This window comes from Mustela lutreola, chromosome 9 (genome assembly GCF_030435805.1).
Source record: "Mustela lutreola isolate mMusLut2 chromosome 9, mMusLut2.pri, whole genome shotgun sequence".
Lineage (NCBI taxonomy): Eukaryota > Metazoa > Chordata > Mammalia > Carnivora > Mustelidae > Mustela > Mustela lutreola.
The window spans coordinates 5810938-5826166 of NC_081298.1; positions in this window are offsets into that span (position 1 = coordinate 5810938).

Genomic DNA, 15229 nt, shown 5'->3' on the forward strand with positions numbered 1-15229 from the left:
GCTCGGCAGGGAGCCTGCTTCCTCCTCTCTCCCTGCCTGCCTCTCTGCCTACTTGTGATCTCTCTGTCGAATAAATAAATAAAATCTTTTAAAAAAAATTTAATTTATTTATTTGACAGAGAGAGACATCACAAATAGGCAGAGAGGCAGGCAGGGAGAGAGGAGGAAGCAGGCTCCCTGCCGAGCAGAGAGCCCGATGAGGGGCTCGATCCCAGGACCCTGAGATCATGACCTGAGCCGAAAGCAGAGGCTTAACCCATTGAGCCACCCAGGCACCCCTTGTTCTCACCTTTAAAAAAAATTCCGAAAGAAAAGAGCAGGCTGTCGTCTCTCAGTAGGAACTGCCTCCGTTTACACCTACTGTCCCTGCGTAGTTGGCGAAGTATTCGGTTTCACTCTCAAAAAGGCCCCGGTGTTAATAAGCATCAACAGGCTGCGGAGGAGTCGAGGAGTCGGCCGCCCCTAATCTTCAACCCCTTATTTCCAATGTTTGTGTTGCCAAAATGACCTCACGCTTTTTTGACCAGTTAATGAAATGATCGATTTTCGCAACAGAAGCCTAGAACCTACGCTCATACTAATTGCAAAAGGAAAGCAAACAACAAAATTCCTGCAGGCAGAGAAGAAATGATGCGTGAATCTGGGGCCACTGAGTTGAATGAATGCTCACAACAGCTTTTCAGATATTTAAACACTGTCCTGGGGCGCCTGGGTGGCTCAGTGCATGAAGCGTCTGCCTAAAGCTCAGGTCATGATCCCGGGGTCCTGGGATCGAGCCCCTGATCCGGCTCCCTGCTCAGCAGGGGGCCTGCTTCTCCCTCTCCCAGTCCCCCTGCGTGTGTTCTCTCTCTGTCAAATAAATAAATGAAATCTTTAAAAATGAAAACGACTGTACTATTAGTTCAAAAGATAGTCATGTTAATCAAGACCACTGCCGCCTCCAGAGCTTCTAGACGAGGGAGGAACGGCAAGCGCAGGACGCCGCCGGGTTGGGCGCAGTGAAGGTCAGCATCGGCGAAGAGGCTCGTGGCTCCCACGTCAGAGCGGAGCCAACTGGCTCCGTCCCCTGCCAGCCGAGAGGGCAGCTGGGACCCAGGCCAGCCTCCGATGGAGACTTTTGGACATGGCTCCACGGGCACAGAGGGAGGCCGCCCGCTGCTGCCCGAGTCCCTGGGCAGAGACCCGGGGCCAACTGCTGGCCCGGGGGAGGCTCTCCCTGCGAGCCGCCTGCGGTCAGCAGGGTGAGGGCCCAGGACAGGCGTACCCTGGACAGGAGTTCATCTTTCCTGGGACAGAAAAATCCTTTGGTCGGAAGGGAAGGAAACCCATGCAGCAGCTTAAGGAGAGAGGGCTGTATCACAGAAAGCAGGGGTGGGAAGGTCCTTAGGAACCGAAGACAGAGAGGCCAGCAAAAGTCATCCTTAGGGACTGCCCCCGGTCTCTGCTGCCCCGAAGCCCTCCTCTGCTCCTGCACTCCCCTGTGTCCAGAGTTCTGTTTTCTGTCCATTTTATCACCATCTTTCATTTGAGAACGTTCCTTCGAATGTCAAGGAAGCTGGGCTACTTTTTCATTTGTAAGTGAGACTCAAATGCTATTGGGGGAAGGATGAGACTCATCAACCCTGGGGTCTCCCCGTAGGGGTCCAAGGCCCCAAGTCACTTCACTGGGGATGGCGCCTCGAGGACTTGGCCTCTAGTTTCTCCTGAAGAGCCCGGCCAAACCTTACCGATACAAATTTGCAGTATTTGCGGGCACCCTTCTAATAGGGAGCTATTTGCTGTTCCTCTGAAATTCCAGTGGAACTGGAATCCTGCATTTTATCTGGCAACCCTCCCTAAGAAGAATCCTCCTGACCTTGCTCTGCTTGCTAACAACGTTCTAGAAAGCTGAATTGAGAAGATGCCGAGCATTTCGTGGCTCAATCAGTAAACTTTCCTTCAAACTCCGTTTTCAGCCCATGGTCTGCAGCCCCGACGGGGCTGGCGTCTCCAGACCCAGGCTCCTCTAGCTGCAGCCCTCGGAGGAAACCTCTCGTCCTTTCCAGGGATGGGAAGGGCCAGCTACTGACCTGCACTAGTGGTGGAAAGATGCTCCTTATCAAGTTTTTTGACCAATCTGCCTGTTTTCCTTCTCACCCCAGGCGCCCCTGAGAGCTCCCATTTCTGACCGTTCCTGGAGCTCTCTGCAATGAATGAGCTCACTCTCCCCACCCCCACAGACAGAACTTCACAGAACTCTCCGGAATGATAAGTGAGTTACCTGAGTTACCGTTCCTCCCCGGGCTTTCCTGCTGGCCATCGCGCTGACCTCTCTCCTCTCCTGCCCTCGGGTCTGTGAACTCAGGCTTCTTCGTTCCTTCGCTACCTCATGAGCCCCAGGTGGGGACTGGCAAAAACCATGTGGGTTCAATCTGCCTTGCTGAGCTGGTGGTCCCTGCCTCTCTCTCCCTGAAGGAAGAACTTCATCTTACCCTCTCGGAGCGTCTGCCTCCCCTGCTATGGTCATACAGGCACGGACATGGGCCCCAGGAACCCACTGGCCGAGTCTGGTGGTGAGCCCTCCTTCCAATGCCAAATTCCAGGAAAAGAGGCTCTGATTGGTCTTCTCTGGGTCAGGTGTCTGCACCTGCTTCAGGTAATCACGCAGAGGCTGGGTCACCTGGCAGTAAGAGCCCACTCCTGTACAGAGGACGGCAGGTCTCCAAGAAGGGGGTGTGGGCTGGGCAGACACCTCAAACAATGTCTAATCCAGGGTCAGGAATATTTTTTAGGGGAGGGAGGGCAAAGAGAGAGGGAGAGAGAGAAAATCCCAAGCAGGCTCCATGCTCAGCACGGAGCCCAACGTAAGACTCCATCTGACAACCCTGAGATCCTGACCTGAGCTGAAATCAAGATTCGGACACCCAACCAACGGAGCCACCCAGGCACCCCATGGGGTCAGGAGTCTCTGGAAGGTCCCCTGGCTGTGGCTTGAAACTTAGACTCTCCTCCGCCCACCTGTCCTTGGGCCCCTCCTCACGCCTCCCCCATCCCCACTCATATCCCTTCTCCTGAATTCCCACGGCGCAGAGAGGAGTGAGTCATGATTTCCCACAGCCTCTCGGTCACCAGCGCTGCCAATCCTACCTCCCAAACATGGATTTTCCAGACTGTCCGCATCTCCCTGTCCTGGCCATTACCTTAGCCTGGGTCACTGTCACTTCCTCCCAATTCTGCAATAGCGTCCTAACTGCGTTTCCTCCTCTGACCTTGTTCTCCTATCATCCAAGTTACAGAGCCGCCAGAGTGGTGTTTTTAAAACACGAATCTGGGGGGCTCAGTTGGTTGAGCCTCTGCCTTTGGCTCCGGTCCTAGTCCCAGGGTCCTGTAACTATGCGCCACAGGTGGCTCCCTGCTCATCAGGGAGCCTGCTTCTCCCTCTCCCTCTGCCCCTTTCCCCATTCGTGTGCTCTCTCTCTCTCTCTCTCTCTCTCTCTCTGTCTCTCTCAAGTAAATAAATAAAATCTAAAAAAATTTTAAAAACAAACACAAATCTGATCATCTGGTCATTTGCTTAAAACCCCATCTATGTCTCCATGCTGCCTACAGAAAAGTATGCCAGCACCATGACTGGCCTTCTCCAGCATCATCGGCCGCCAGCACACGCACGGTCTCCTGCCATGACACTCAGCTTACGTAAGCCACTCTACCGAAACCTCCTCTTCCTTCTGTTCCCCATAATGACTCATCCCCACACCAGCTCCCCTCAAAAGTCTCTCCGGGCTGGTGCAAATTTACACAGCATCAAAGGACCCTTGATTCTGTTTCCATATTATTCTGGAGTTCCCTCGATCACGATACTCGGACCCCGGAAACCAGACTTGTATAATCCAAAGTGGCCTCACAGACAAAGCTTTAAGACACCTGAGAGGTGCCTCAGCTCTTTAATATATAAAAGTCTCTTAAAATCAATATTAAGAAGACATCAGAAAAGAAAAAAAGAATAAAGACCATGAACAGGCAGCTCATATAAATAAAAACAAATATGTGAAAAATAACTCAACATTATAACTAAAAAATGTCAATATAAAAAAGGAGATGTCGGAGGCGCCTGGGTGGCTCAGTGGGTTAAGCCGCTGCCTTCGGCTCAGGTCGTGATCTCAGGGTCCCGGGATCGAGCCCCTCATCGGGCTCTCTGCTCAGCAGGGAGCCTGCTTCCTCCCCTCTCTGCCTGCCTCTCTGCCTGCTTGTGATCTCTCTCTGTCAAATAAATAAATAAAATCTTTTAAAAAAATCAAAATAAAAAAATGTGTTTTAAAAATAAATAAATTAAATAAATGCTTAATAACGGAGGGACCAAATCTCACTAACACGGCTACAAACTACTTGGCAGAGTTCGTGGCGTAGCATGAACATCCAATGAAGAAGATCCCTTTCTGTTGTTCCTGTGTCTTCACCCTTCTCTGTAATTATTTTCCTTCAGTCATCTATCGGGTCCCTCCCCTGCAGTCCCATCTCCAACGCCGAAGGGCAATAATGTCCCCCGGATGCAGCCCGGCGGCAGGTAGCGCCCTCCTATCCCAGGTACGAGGAGAAGAGCGCCGAGAATTCCTCCTTCAAGGGACCCAGGGCCTGCTTGTGGGAGAAGCTCAGGTTTTAGCCAGATCCAGCCCTGGTGAGGTGCCTGGCTCTGCCGTTCCCTGGCCGTGTGACTCTGGGACAGGCCATCATCCTCTGGGCCCACTTTGGTCTCCTCTGGCCCGTTGGCAGGGCCATCAGGAAGCCCCGATGGAGGGCGTACACCAAGCTTCCCAGGCACGGATCACAAGCTTCAAGGCAACCCCTCTCCCGCCCCATTATCAACAGAGAAGTCCGGGTGTCCAGCCTGCGCCTGACTTCCTCCTGGCGGCCTTGCCCTGGAGGCCTGGCCTGTGGCCCCAGATATCTGCAGGTGGCCTGAGCCCCTGGTCCCCTCCAACTCCTCAGAGGGCACAGTTGTGTCTGAGAAGGGTTGTGCCCTCCCTCCCTCCTCAGACAGTTGCCCTAGGCCTCTCCCTCCTGTTCTGCCCCACTGGGAGGTGTGAGCCTGCCATGTGGACTCTCAGCAGAGTCCACTGAAGTCACGGTCAAGGTGGTGTCAACAGGTGTCTCTGTCACGGTCAAGGTGGTGTCAACAGGTGTCTCTGCTGTGAAGTTACTTTCCCCTCGTGAGAAGGTCCTCTGAGGCCCTCTACCTGCTCTTCTATTACTCCTACAAACTTTCCACCCTCTCTACTAGCTCCTGGGGCTGCCCAAACTCATTCCCACTGCTTTGTCCAACAACGCTGGGAGCCAGAAGTCTGAAATCAAGGTGTGGGCAGGGCCGAGCCTGCTCTGACGGCTCTAGGCAAAGCTCCTCCTGCCTCTTCCGGTTCTGGGGCTCCAGGCCTTCTTGGCTTGTGGCTACATCACCCTGATCTCTGTCTCCACGGCCACGGGGCCTCCTCCTCTTCACGTGTCTGCATCTTCTCTTCCGTCTCCCGTAAGGACACTTTCCTTGGATCTAGAGCCCATCTGCTTGTCCAGGATGAGCTCAGCTAGAAATCCCTAATTTAATGACATCCATAGAAACTCTTTCTCCAGATAAGGTCACAATCATGAGACCCAGGTATCAGGACATGGTTGTTCCTTCTGGGGGCCACCACTCAACTCAGCACACCCACCACCACCGCCAGCCCTGTCCTCGCTCGGCTCATCGAACCACCAAATGAGCTGATAGCAGGTCCGATGAGAACAAATGCTATGGAGGAAAACAAAAAGGGGGAGAGGGTGCCAGGGCCAGGAGGGCTCAGCAGACAAATGAGTCTGGCCCCCAGACCCCCTCCTTCCTTCCTTCCTTCCTTCCTATCCATCCCCTGCCAAGGTGATCTGAAAACACAACCCTGAAACCCTCCAGAAGCTTCCTGGTGCTCCCAGAATGAAGTCCAAACCCCACACCTCAGTCTGCAAGGCACTGCCTGATCAAGCCTTGCCTGCCGTCCAGTGTGGTCCCCACCACTGGCTTTCCCATGCCACCAGTCAAGCCATCATGGCCTTCTGCCAACATCTCCCCCAGGAGGGATCTGTCCCCATCTCAGCACCTGCTGTTCCCACTGCCGGAATGCTCTTCCCACACCCTTCCCAGAGGTGATCTTTGTCCTCCATCCTTTAGTTGTCCGCTCAAAGGGCACCTCTTCCAGGCAACACAGACCACCTGATCTACACTGCTCACTGCCTGCCCCAACCATTATGGAACTCGAGATGGGCTGTGCTTTTGCTGTATTTGACCATTTTCTTGTTTATTGTTTGTTGATTACTAGATCATAGTATAATGCCTGATTCATGATAGAAACCAAAAATCTACTGAATGAATGAATGAATGAAGTGCTGAGCATCTAAGCTACTTTCCACATATGCCACGCCCCGTGGGACCAAGATGAGCAGAATATTTTCTACCCAACCAATGGTCCACTCTCAGTCCATCTTGCCTTAAATTGTGGATGAGGGAACACTAACAAAATCAACACACGTTTACACCAATGGCGCAGAAGAATCACTCCAGATCATCAGGCGATGCCTACAGCCTCCGACACATCTCACGGGGGATCTCCGTGGAGGCCCGGCTCCCAGGAGCTCAGCGCTTTCCCCAAGAGGTGAATCTGGCCTTAAGCGCAGACATCAGGACCCACCTGGGTGGATGCTGGATCCTCTATGACATCTCGCGTCTTCCCCCAGCAGAGGGGGACGGCCTGTGGCTCCCGTCCCACGGGCTGGCTCTGCCACCTCAGGGGGAAAGCACCTCCATTAAGTCATTTGGGGAAAACATTCCTTCCATTCACACCCCTGCACACTCGCCCACTTTATGCCATTTGGTTGAGACAGAGATAGGGTTGGCCCAGATGCACTGCCTCGCTGTCACGTGCTGAACGCATGTTTATTAGATACGAATCTTCACCGCAGACAAGCTCCTGCTGAGCCCTCCTGGCCCTGGCCCCCTCTTCCCCTTTTTGTTTTCCTCCATAGCGTTCGTTCTTATCGGACGTGCTATCTGCTTCACTTGTTTATTTCCTTGTTCACAGACACGCAGGAACAGAAGCGCAGGGAGGGCAGGGAGCTGGCGCAGAGATGGCGTGGACTGAGCGTACCCCGAATGAATCCCTGCTGGAAACGGAGGCCTGCTGTGTGCCAGGCACAGTGAAAGGCGCTTGACGTATACAATCTTTATGACTCCCTAAAATAATGTGTGCCAGGCACGGTGAAAGGCGCTTGACGTATACAATCTTTATGACTCCCTAAAATAAGCCTCTTCCTTGGGGGACCACCTTTACTACTGTCCCCATTGAGGAAATGGAAGCAGAGAGGGTAAGCTGCTTGCCCAGGGACACACAGCTGTACATGGTGGCGCTGGGACTCCAATCTCCGCTGTGTGACCTTGAACACTACTATTCAGTCCCTCTGCCTGCCGGAGACTGGGCTGGACAGAAGGGCACAGACAGACATGGATAAAATGCGTCTTCTGACTCCCTTGACCCTCCCATCTCCCAAATGAGCAGGCAGTCAATCCCAGTACCGCATTCTGCTGCTCTGGCTGTGTCAGAGCCGGGGCAAAGGAATGACGGGTCAGTGAACCTGGAAGGGTCTAAGAAGTCTTCCCCCCAAGGAGGACTGCAGAGTTGGACCCATCCCCTGAGGAAGCACATTCACCACCGGCCTCAGACCCTGCCTCTGGACCTCTCCCTGCAGGGGCATCCGCGCCGAGGCACACGCACAGCTGCACCCTCGGTTCCCGGTGGGGCCAACAAAACCCTCGGGAACCCTCAGCAACTAGCTCTCCACAGGACCAGTAGGGAAACTGAGGCTGGTGACGTTTCATTCATTTACCCAAAGCCACACAGCTGTGAGGTAACAGATGCCGGCATGGAACCCAGGCGGACCCTGCCTCCGGACCTCCTGGCCAGGCCCTTTCTCGGTTGTCAGAAGGAGCCCAGGGGCCCCTGGGCGGCTCAGGCAGTCAAGCATGTGACTGTCGGTTTCTGCTCAGGGCCTGATCTCAGGGGTCGTGGGATCGAGCCCCAGCACAGAGCCTGCCCGGGATTGTTTCTCCCTCCCCCGCTGCTCCTCTCCCTCTACTCCTCCCCCCGCTCGCACTTCTCTCTTTAAAACAAACAAACAAATAAATAAAACAAAATAAAATACATAAAAAATAAAATATAATAAGAATAGAAAATAAAACAAGTAAATCAAAAAAAAAGAAAAAAGAAAAGACTGTTCAATGTCAACTTTTAGAAGCAACCATAATTTTCACCTTTTTTTTTTTTTAACATTTCTGTTTTTTGAGGCTTTCGAAGACCAAAAGTCCATAGAAATAAAGGAAACTGGATGGAGTTGGGGTGCTAAGACCAGAAAGAGGGACTACCCTGTTTGGGAACTGAAAATCACTGGGTGGGGCAGGAGCTAAGATCGGATTTTCATTTCTTATGCAAATATATCTGCCCCAATCCTGAAAGGCGGAAGGTCACTCCCCTGCTTTTTCCGCTTTTTCCGCTTTTTCCGAGTGGAGGCCAAAGGGTGGGGTCCTCACAGTTCAGTGTTTTCCACTGGATGCCACTCCAAGGACCGCAGGGGCGGCTCCAGCGGAAGGCAGGGCTCGCCCACCCACAGGGTGGTGGTCCCATCTGTGCAATGGGAAGAGGGTGGTGCCGCCCGCAGAGTCGAGTCGCTGTGAGAATCCCATGGGGCCAAGGGCCTCAGCCCTTGGGCAGTATGTCTCCTCTGTGCAGACACCAGGCCTGAGCCCTCACCAGACGCTATAAGTGAGCTGGCACATAGTAGGTGCTCAGTAAAAACCTTGTCAATGAGGGAATGATAATGGGGCGTCCAGGGGCAGCTGGCTGGCTCGGTTGGTGGAGCGTGTGACTCTCGATCTTGAGGTTGTGAGTTCAAGCCCCACATTGGGCATAGAGCTTACTTAAAATACACATACATACACACATACACACACAGAAAGAAAGCTCAATTGGCTGTCTTAATATCAGATAATGAGGATCCACAAGGACTTACTAAAAGGATTTCAAAATTCCTGGGTGGGTCAGGATGGCCTGTGAGCGCGTCGCCATGAGTGGGGCCGAGTGAAGCCTTGTCATGGGGCACACAGCGCAAAGCGACAGTGGGAGGGTAGGAGCCGTGTGGTCTCTAAACTCCTCGGAGGCCAAAGCAAGTGGCCCGGGTCCCAGGATGGGTCCCTTTGTCTGCACTGGGCCTGGCACATAGTAGGAGGTTCTCCTGGAAACCTGCTCAGTGCATTCATGAGAGGGAACAAGGAAGGGAGGAATGCAGGAGGGCACACACGGGAACGTCTTTTTCTTACATCACAGTTGTTTTTCAAAGAAAAGCAACTAAATGGGGGCACCCGGGTGACTCAGTAGGTTAAGCATCTGCCTTTGGCTCAGGTCATGATCTCAGGGTCCTGGGATCGAGCCCCGCCTCTGGCTCCCTGCTCAGCGGGGAACCTGCTTCTCCCTCTCGCTCTGCCTCTGTCCTCCACTTGTTCTCTCTCAAATAATATAAATAAAATCTTTAAAGAAAAATAAACAGAGTGCACAAAGTTCTAAATGATTTCAAAAGAAAGTAGACACAGTGGAGAGTCTCTACCATAAATTCTGGAACCCCTGGTCCCTTGTAGGTTTTCTGGAAGCTCAAGCAGAAGGAGCAGCAGAAGCCTGGCGAGACTTCCCTGGGTTCACCGACGTGGGACCCCCCTCTGACCGGCAAGTGGGCCCATCGTGAGGGTTGTCTTGCCCCTCCTCAGGGACCTTGTCCCGAACGGCTGGATGAGTGCAACTATCCTTGCTCAGAAACCACACGCAGAGCCAGCCACGACTCCCAGAGCAAAGAGCTGCCAACAGGCGTTTCTGGAGGCGTGGGGACCGAGCCCCCTGCGCCCAGGCCTCTGATCCGGCCAGCCCTGCAGGTAGACGCTCCCACCACCTAATCCGCAGGTCCATCCATTTGCGGGAGAAAACCCAGAACCTCCTCTCCCGTCCGCCAATGGTGGGCAGCACACTCTAGCCCGAGGCAGCGGAACGGACACGGGCACAGGCAAAGACCTCCTCCGGGGTCTGGGGGGAAGGGGTGCTTTTGCTATTTTTGAAGCAGCTTTATTAAGGTAGAACTTCATCACCCAGGGCAAGCGGGAAGCTTGGAGACTTTCCGCGACTTCTGGGGCTGCAGACTCGTGACCCCTATTCACACTGAAAACGCTCCCCTCACCCGAGAAGCGGCCCCGCGTGGGGAAGTTCTCTCAGCCGTTCACCGTTCCCCTGTGACTCCCTTGGAGGTCAACCTCCAAGGCCACAGGGTGAAGAGGGCCTCCTGAAGGACCCCGTTAGGCCCTGTTTTCCATCCGGGGGAGGCAGCCCTTTGGGGAGGGTGCTGTGTGGTGTGTGTAGCGTCCCCGGGGGCTCGTGGGATGAACACAGGCCGGCACCAGGGCAGCTCCTGGGACAGAGCGTGGTCCGAGGGGAGGTCTGGTCTGCTCCAAGCATGAAATGGACCAAACCTTGAGAACCAAGAGAACAAGACCAGAGGTTCCTTCTCACTGCAAAGTGGACGCAAATCTGGCTTCCGTGATCTTTCTTTCCTCAAACTCCGATGTGTCCATCAAAGCCCACATTTCTCAGGCTGCAGAGCTCCGGGCCCAGAGATGTGGCCGGCAGTTGGAGGACGGAGGAGGGATTGGGTGTGATGTCGTCAAACCCATTTGGGCAACACGGGGCTCAACAAACGTTTCCGGGCCGCAGAGGACCCCGAGGACCATGAATCTCCAAAGGGAGTTTCTGGACCACAGAAGCTATTTTTCCAGGAAGAGGGAGCTGGAATCTAGAACATTCCCACATGCCTCCAGGCTCTGAACAGGGTTTATGAGACACGGTAGCAGACGTGTGCTGGGTACCTGCTTCACAACAGCGCTCTTGGGCTCTGTGTGGTTCTCTCGGTGCCGAACAACACCCTGTTATCAGGGGAACCCACAGCTACCCCCTCATGAAGTGATTCCTCAGGCACAGGGCCACCAGATGGCACCCAAAAAATAACTGCCATGGGGACACCTGGGGGGTCTCAGCCGGTGAAGCCTCTGCCTTCAGCTCAGGTCATGATCCCAGGGTCCTGGGATCAAGCCCCACCTCAGTCTCCCTGCTCAGTGGGGGAGCCAGCTTCTCCCTCTGCCTGTCTCTCACGCTCCACCGCGTGTGCTCGCTCGCTCACTCGCTAGCTTTCTGTCTGTGTCATATCAGTTCTGGGTAAATGAACGCTCCAGCCACACAGCGGAACGCTATGCAGCTGCGAAAAAATGACGCATTCCTTTATGAAAGATCTTCAAGAAATATCCTTAAGCAAAAAAAAGAAAGAAAGAAAGAAAGAAAGGCAAATAGACCGAAATAAAGGGTGTGTCTGTGTGCGTTTGTGTATGTGCTTGTGGGGGGGGGGGGTTTGACCTCCACTTGGGTGTGTGGGACACATCTGACGTTTGCTGTGCCCCCAGGGGAACCTGGGGTCTTCTTTTCTCAACTGGCCCCTCCCATGGCCCTCCTGCCTCCCTGTCATCCTTCCTGTTACAAAGAACAAAGGCCGTGATCCAGCCTGGACTCCTGCCCTCTGGCCCCTCACATCTGAGCCATCAGCAAAGCTCCTGGTTCTGTCTTCAAACTCTGTCCCCACTCTGACGGACTTTCCAGCACCGCTGCCTCTCAGCACCCGGCCTGCTCTAACAACGCCCCACAAATGCGGCTAAAAACCACATATACCTGTCCTTTCAGTGTTCTGGAGACCAGTAGTGTGACGCTGAAATGTCAGTAGGGCTGGGTTCCTGCTTAAGTTTCAAGGGGTGAATCCTTCTTGGCTCCGCCCAGCTTCTGGTGGCTTTGGAAGCCCTCAGCCTGTTTCAGCATTGCTGAAAATCTCCCCTCCAATGTTCACCCCACCTTCTCCATGTGCATCTTCCTGGGTCCTCTCCTTTACCTGAGGACACCGGCCATCAGACTTGGGATCCCCATCACCAAAGACAAAAGTACATCTACAAGGACTTATGTCCAAACAAGGTCACGTTCTGAGGTTCCAGGTGGACATGAATTTCGGAAGACACTGTTCAGCCCATTAAACTAAGTCACCACCTCTTGTTGGATGATGGCTGTAGCCTCCAGACTATTCATACGTTTCTGACCTTGACCCCCACCATCTATAATATAGCAGCCAAAGCAGTCTTCTACATAAGCCATCAACAGTGCCACCTCGTTCAGAGCAAAAGGCACGGTCCTAATAGAAGGCGAGACATCCTCCGGCCTCAGTCTGTCCCTCTGCTCCTTCAATACACCAGGCGCAATCACCCCTCTGGGCCTTGGCACTTGCTGTGTCCTTGTCCTAGACCATCACGTCCCCCAACAGCCTCATCTTCTCCCTGCAACACTTCTCCAGCCACAGAAATGCTCCCCTTTTTAATTTTTCTCCAAAACACTTCTCACCCTTGAAAAACCCCTGTGTTTTATGTATCTACTGTGTTCAGGGTCTGGGACCCCACCAGAATGCACCACATGAGGGTACATTTCTTTCTGATGTGTCCCCAGCGGCCTAGAACAGTGCCTACAACACAACGGACACACCATCAAGTTCAAAGACATGTGGAATGAATGAGTGAGTGAATCTGTGCTAGAAATAAAATAGAGGAAATCCGGAACCTGAATCCCCATCATTACAGATGACTGGGGAGGAGGCGAGGGTACAGCATTTGGTATGTTTCTTTACAATGCATTGATTGCAATACTGGGATTTTTTTCTAACTATCAGACCAGGAAGCATTAAGAATGTAACATTCCAAAATGACAAACAATTGGAGACCCGGCCCTTAGGCTGTGCTGGTGGCAGTGTTTCTCGGGTCATTTTCTTTGGACGCCAATATGGCGGGTAGAACCAACAAAGCCAAGGAGACATGCACATCCTCTCGTGCCAAGAATTGTACTTCCAAATCTTTAACTTTCTCTTCACTTGTCTTGATTACACAATAGCTCCTCCTCATTGGGTCTGGCTTTTGTCAGCTGTAAACAGAAGGTTGGAAAGACAAACGTCCTTGGACATCCCAACTTCATCTCTAGGAGTCAGAGGGAGGCGTCTGGGAGCCCATCACATCCAGGGTTACTGTGCAGACAATGACAGTATCTCCCAGGATGGTCACTTGGAAAATAGAAATAAAATAATGCATGTGAACTAATACAGCATTATGTGTTAACTCAATTTTTGTTTAATTGGAAGAAAAAAAGAAATAGTGAATGTAAAGCATCTGGCCTAGATCTAGTGAAAGGGCATAAAAGTAATTTACCATTCAAACAATTTTTTTCCTTTTCTTTCCAAATCAGTGGTTTACCCAATGACCTCTACGGTTCCTTTCAGTGTTGACAGTCAATAAAGTTCTAATGAGCCCTGCCCTTGGACTCACCCTACCCCACCTCTGGGGGTCACAGAAACCTGAGTAATTTTTAATTCCAAGCAAGACCACACCAGTCCCACCCAGTGGGTGGGCTGATTCCTCAGATTCCTGTCCCGGTGTGTCAGTAGAGCTGGAGGTATCAGGTTTCAGAACCAATATGGAGCCCATCCTGGTGGTGCCATGGTGGCCAGGACATCTGCTTTGGACCACCAATGCCGGCCACATCCATGGAAGTGACCAGCCACAGGCGCCCTGCTTCAATGACTTGGGTCCCCACTAAAAGAAGCTGAGGGCAGTTTCCATGGTGTTTTCCTTCTCTGCGACTGAACTCATGGGTCCGGCACAAAGCTCGTATACGGAGTCTTCCCCATCTTAGTACATTTCACTGAGACCCAGCCCTGGGAGTTCTGCACGGACCCTCCCAACTCTTTCCCCCAGGCCCAAACTCCTCCAACTCATCAGCAAGTCCCGTCAGCATTACTTTCAAAATGTCCCAGCTCTCTCTGTCATGTCTCCCGCTTGCTGGCAAGCCACCACCAGCCCTTGTCTCTGTGCCTGTTTGGTCTCCTTGTTGGGCTCCTGGCTTCTGCTCCCACCCACGGCACTTCATTCTGCAAACACAGTGATCTGCTTATTTTTAGCGTAAATCCAATCACATCCCTTTCTTCTCGTAACCATTCAATGGCTTCCCAAATAGAATCCCAGTTCCTTCCCAAACCTGCAAGACCCACAGATCTGGCTCTGGCTCTCTCTCCCTCTCTCTCTCTCTGGCTTCGTCTCCTCTAGCCACGCTGGTCCTTTTCCCAGTAGAGCTTGTTTCTGGCTCTACACAACTGGCTTTTTCTCACATCAGCTGACACTTCACCTCCTCGGTTCGGGACTCAGGAACACCCTGAGTAAAGCTTTGCCCCCCTACCGCCTCCCAACAGGTCCGTTCACGTGGACCGCCACGGTGTGGGTGGGAATGCCTTGAGGAGGGCAACGTGGCAGGATCTACAAAAGCTAAAAAGACGATCTCACGGCCAAGAAACCACCCATCAACAGATGTATGAAATGACTTGTGAGCAAGCTGCTCTCACGGCAGCCTTGTTTATACCAGCAGGAGACCAGAAACATCCCGAACCCCATCGAGAAAGGATGGACAATCTGTACATCACACACAAAAGGACACCTTGCAAAAACAACGCAGCTCTATGTGTACTCGGACGGAGCCATGGATGCGATGTTTCAAGTGAAAAGAGTGCACAAAATTTGGATTAAAAAAGAAATACATGTAATTGTGTGTCCATGCCTAAAACATCTCTTAATGCACACCTAATTGGTAATGAGATTCGTCTCTTGCCAGGGAACTGGGTGTCTGGGAGACAGGGGAGGGAGGACTCTCGCCTCTATATACTATTAACCCATTTGCATTTCTTTTTTTTGTTTTGTTTTTTAAAGATTTTGTTTATTTATCAGAGAGAGGGGGGGGGAGAGAGCGAGCACAGGCAGACAGAATGGCAGGCAGAGGCAGAGGGAGAAGCAGGCTCCCTACCGAGCAAGGAGCCCGATGTGGGACTCGATCCCAAGAAGCTGGGATCATGACCTGAGCCGAAGGCAGCTGCTTAACCAACTGAGCCACCCAGGCGTCCCCCCATTTGCATTTCTTCCCCTGGGCCCCAGTTTACACAAAATGATGATGATGAGGAGGATGATGATGATAATGGATTCCCACCACGCTGGCATGATCTTGATTGTTTATTTGCAGGTCTTCTCCTT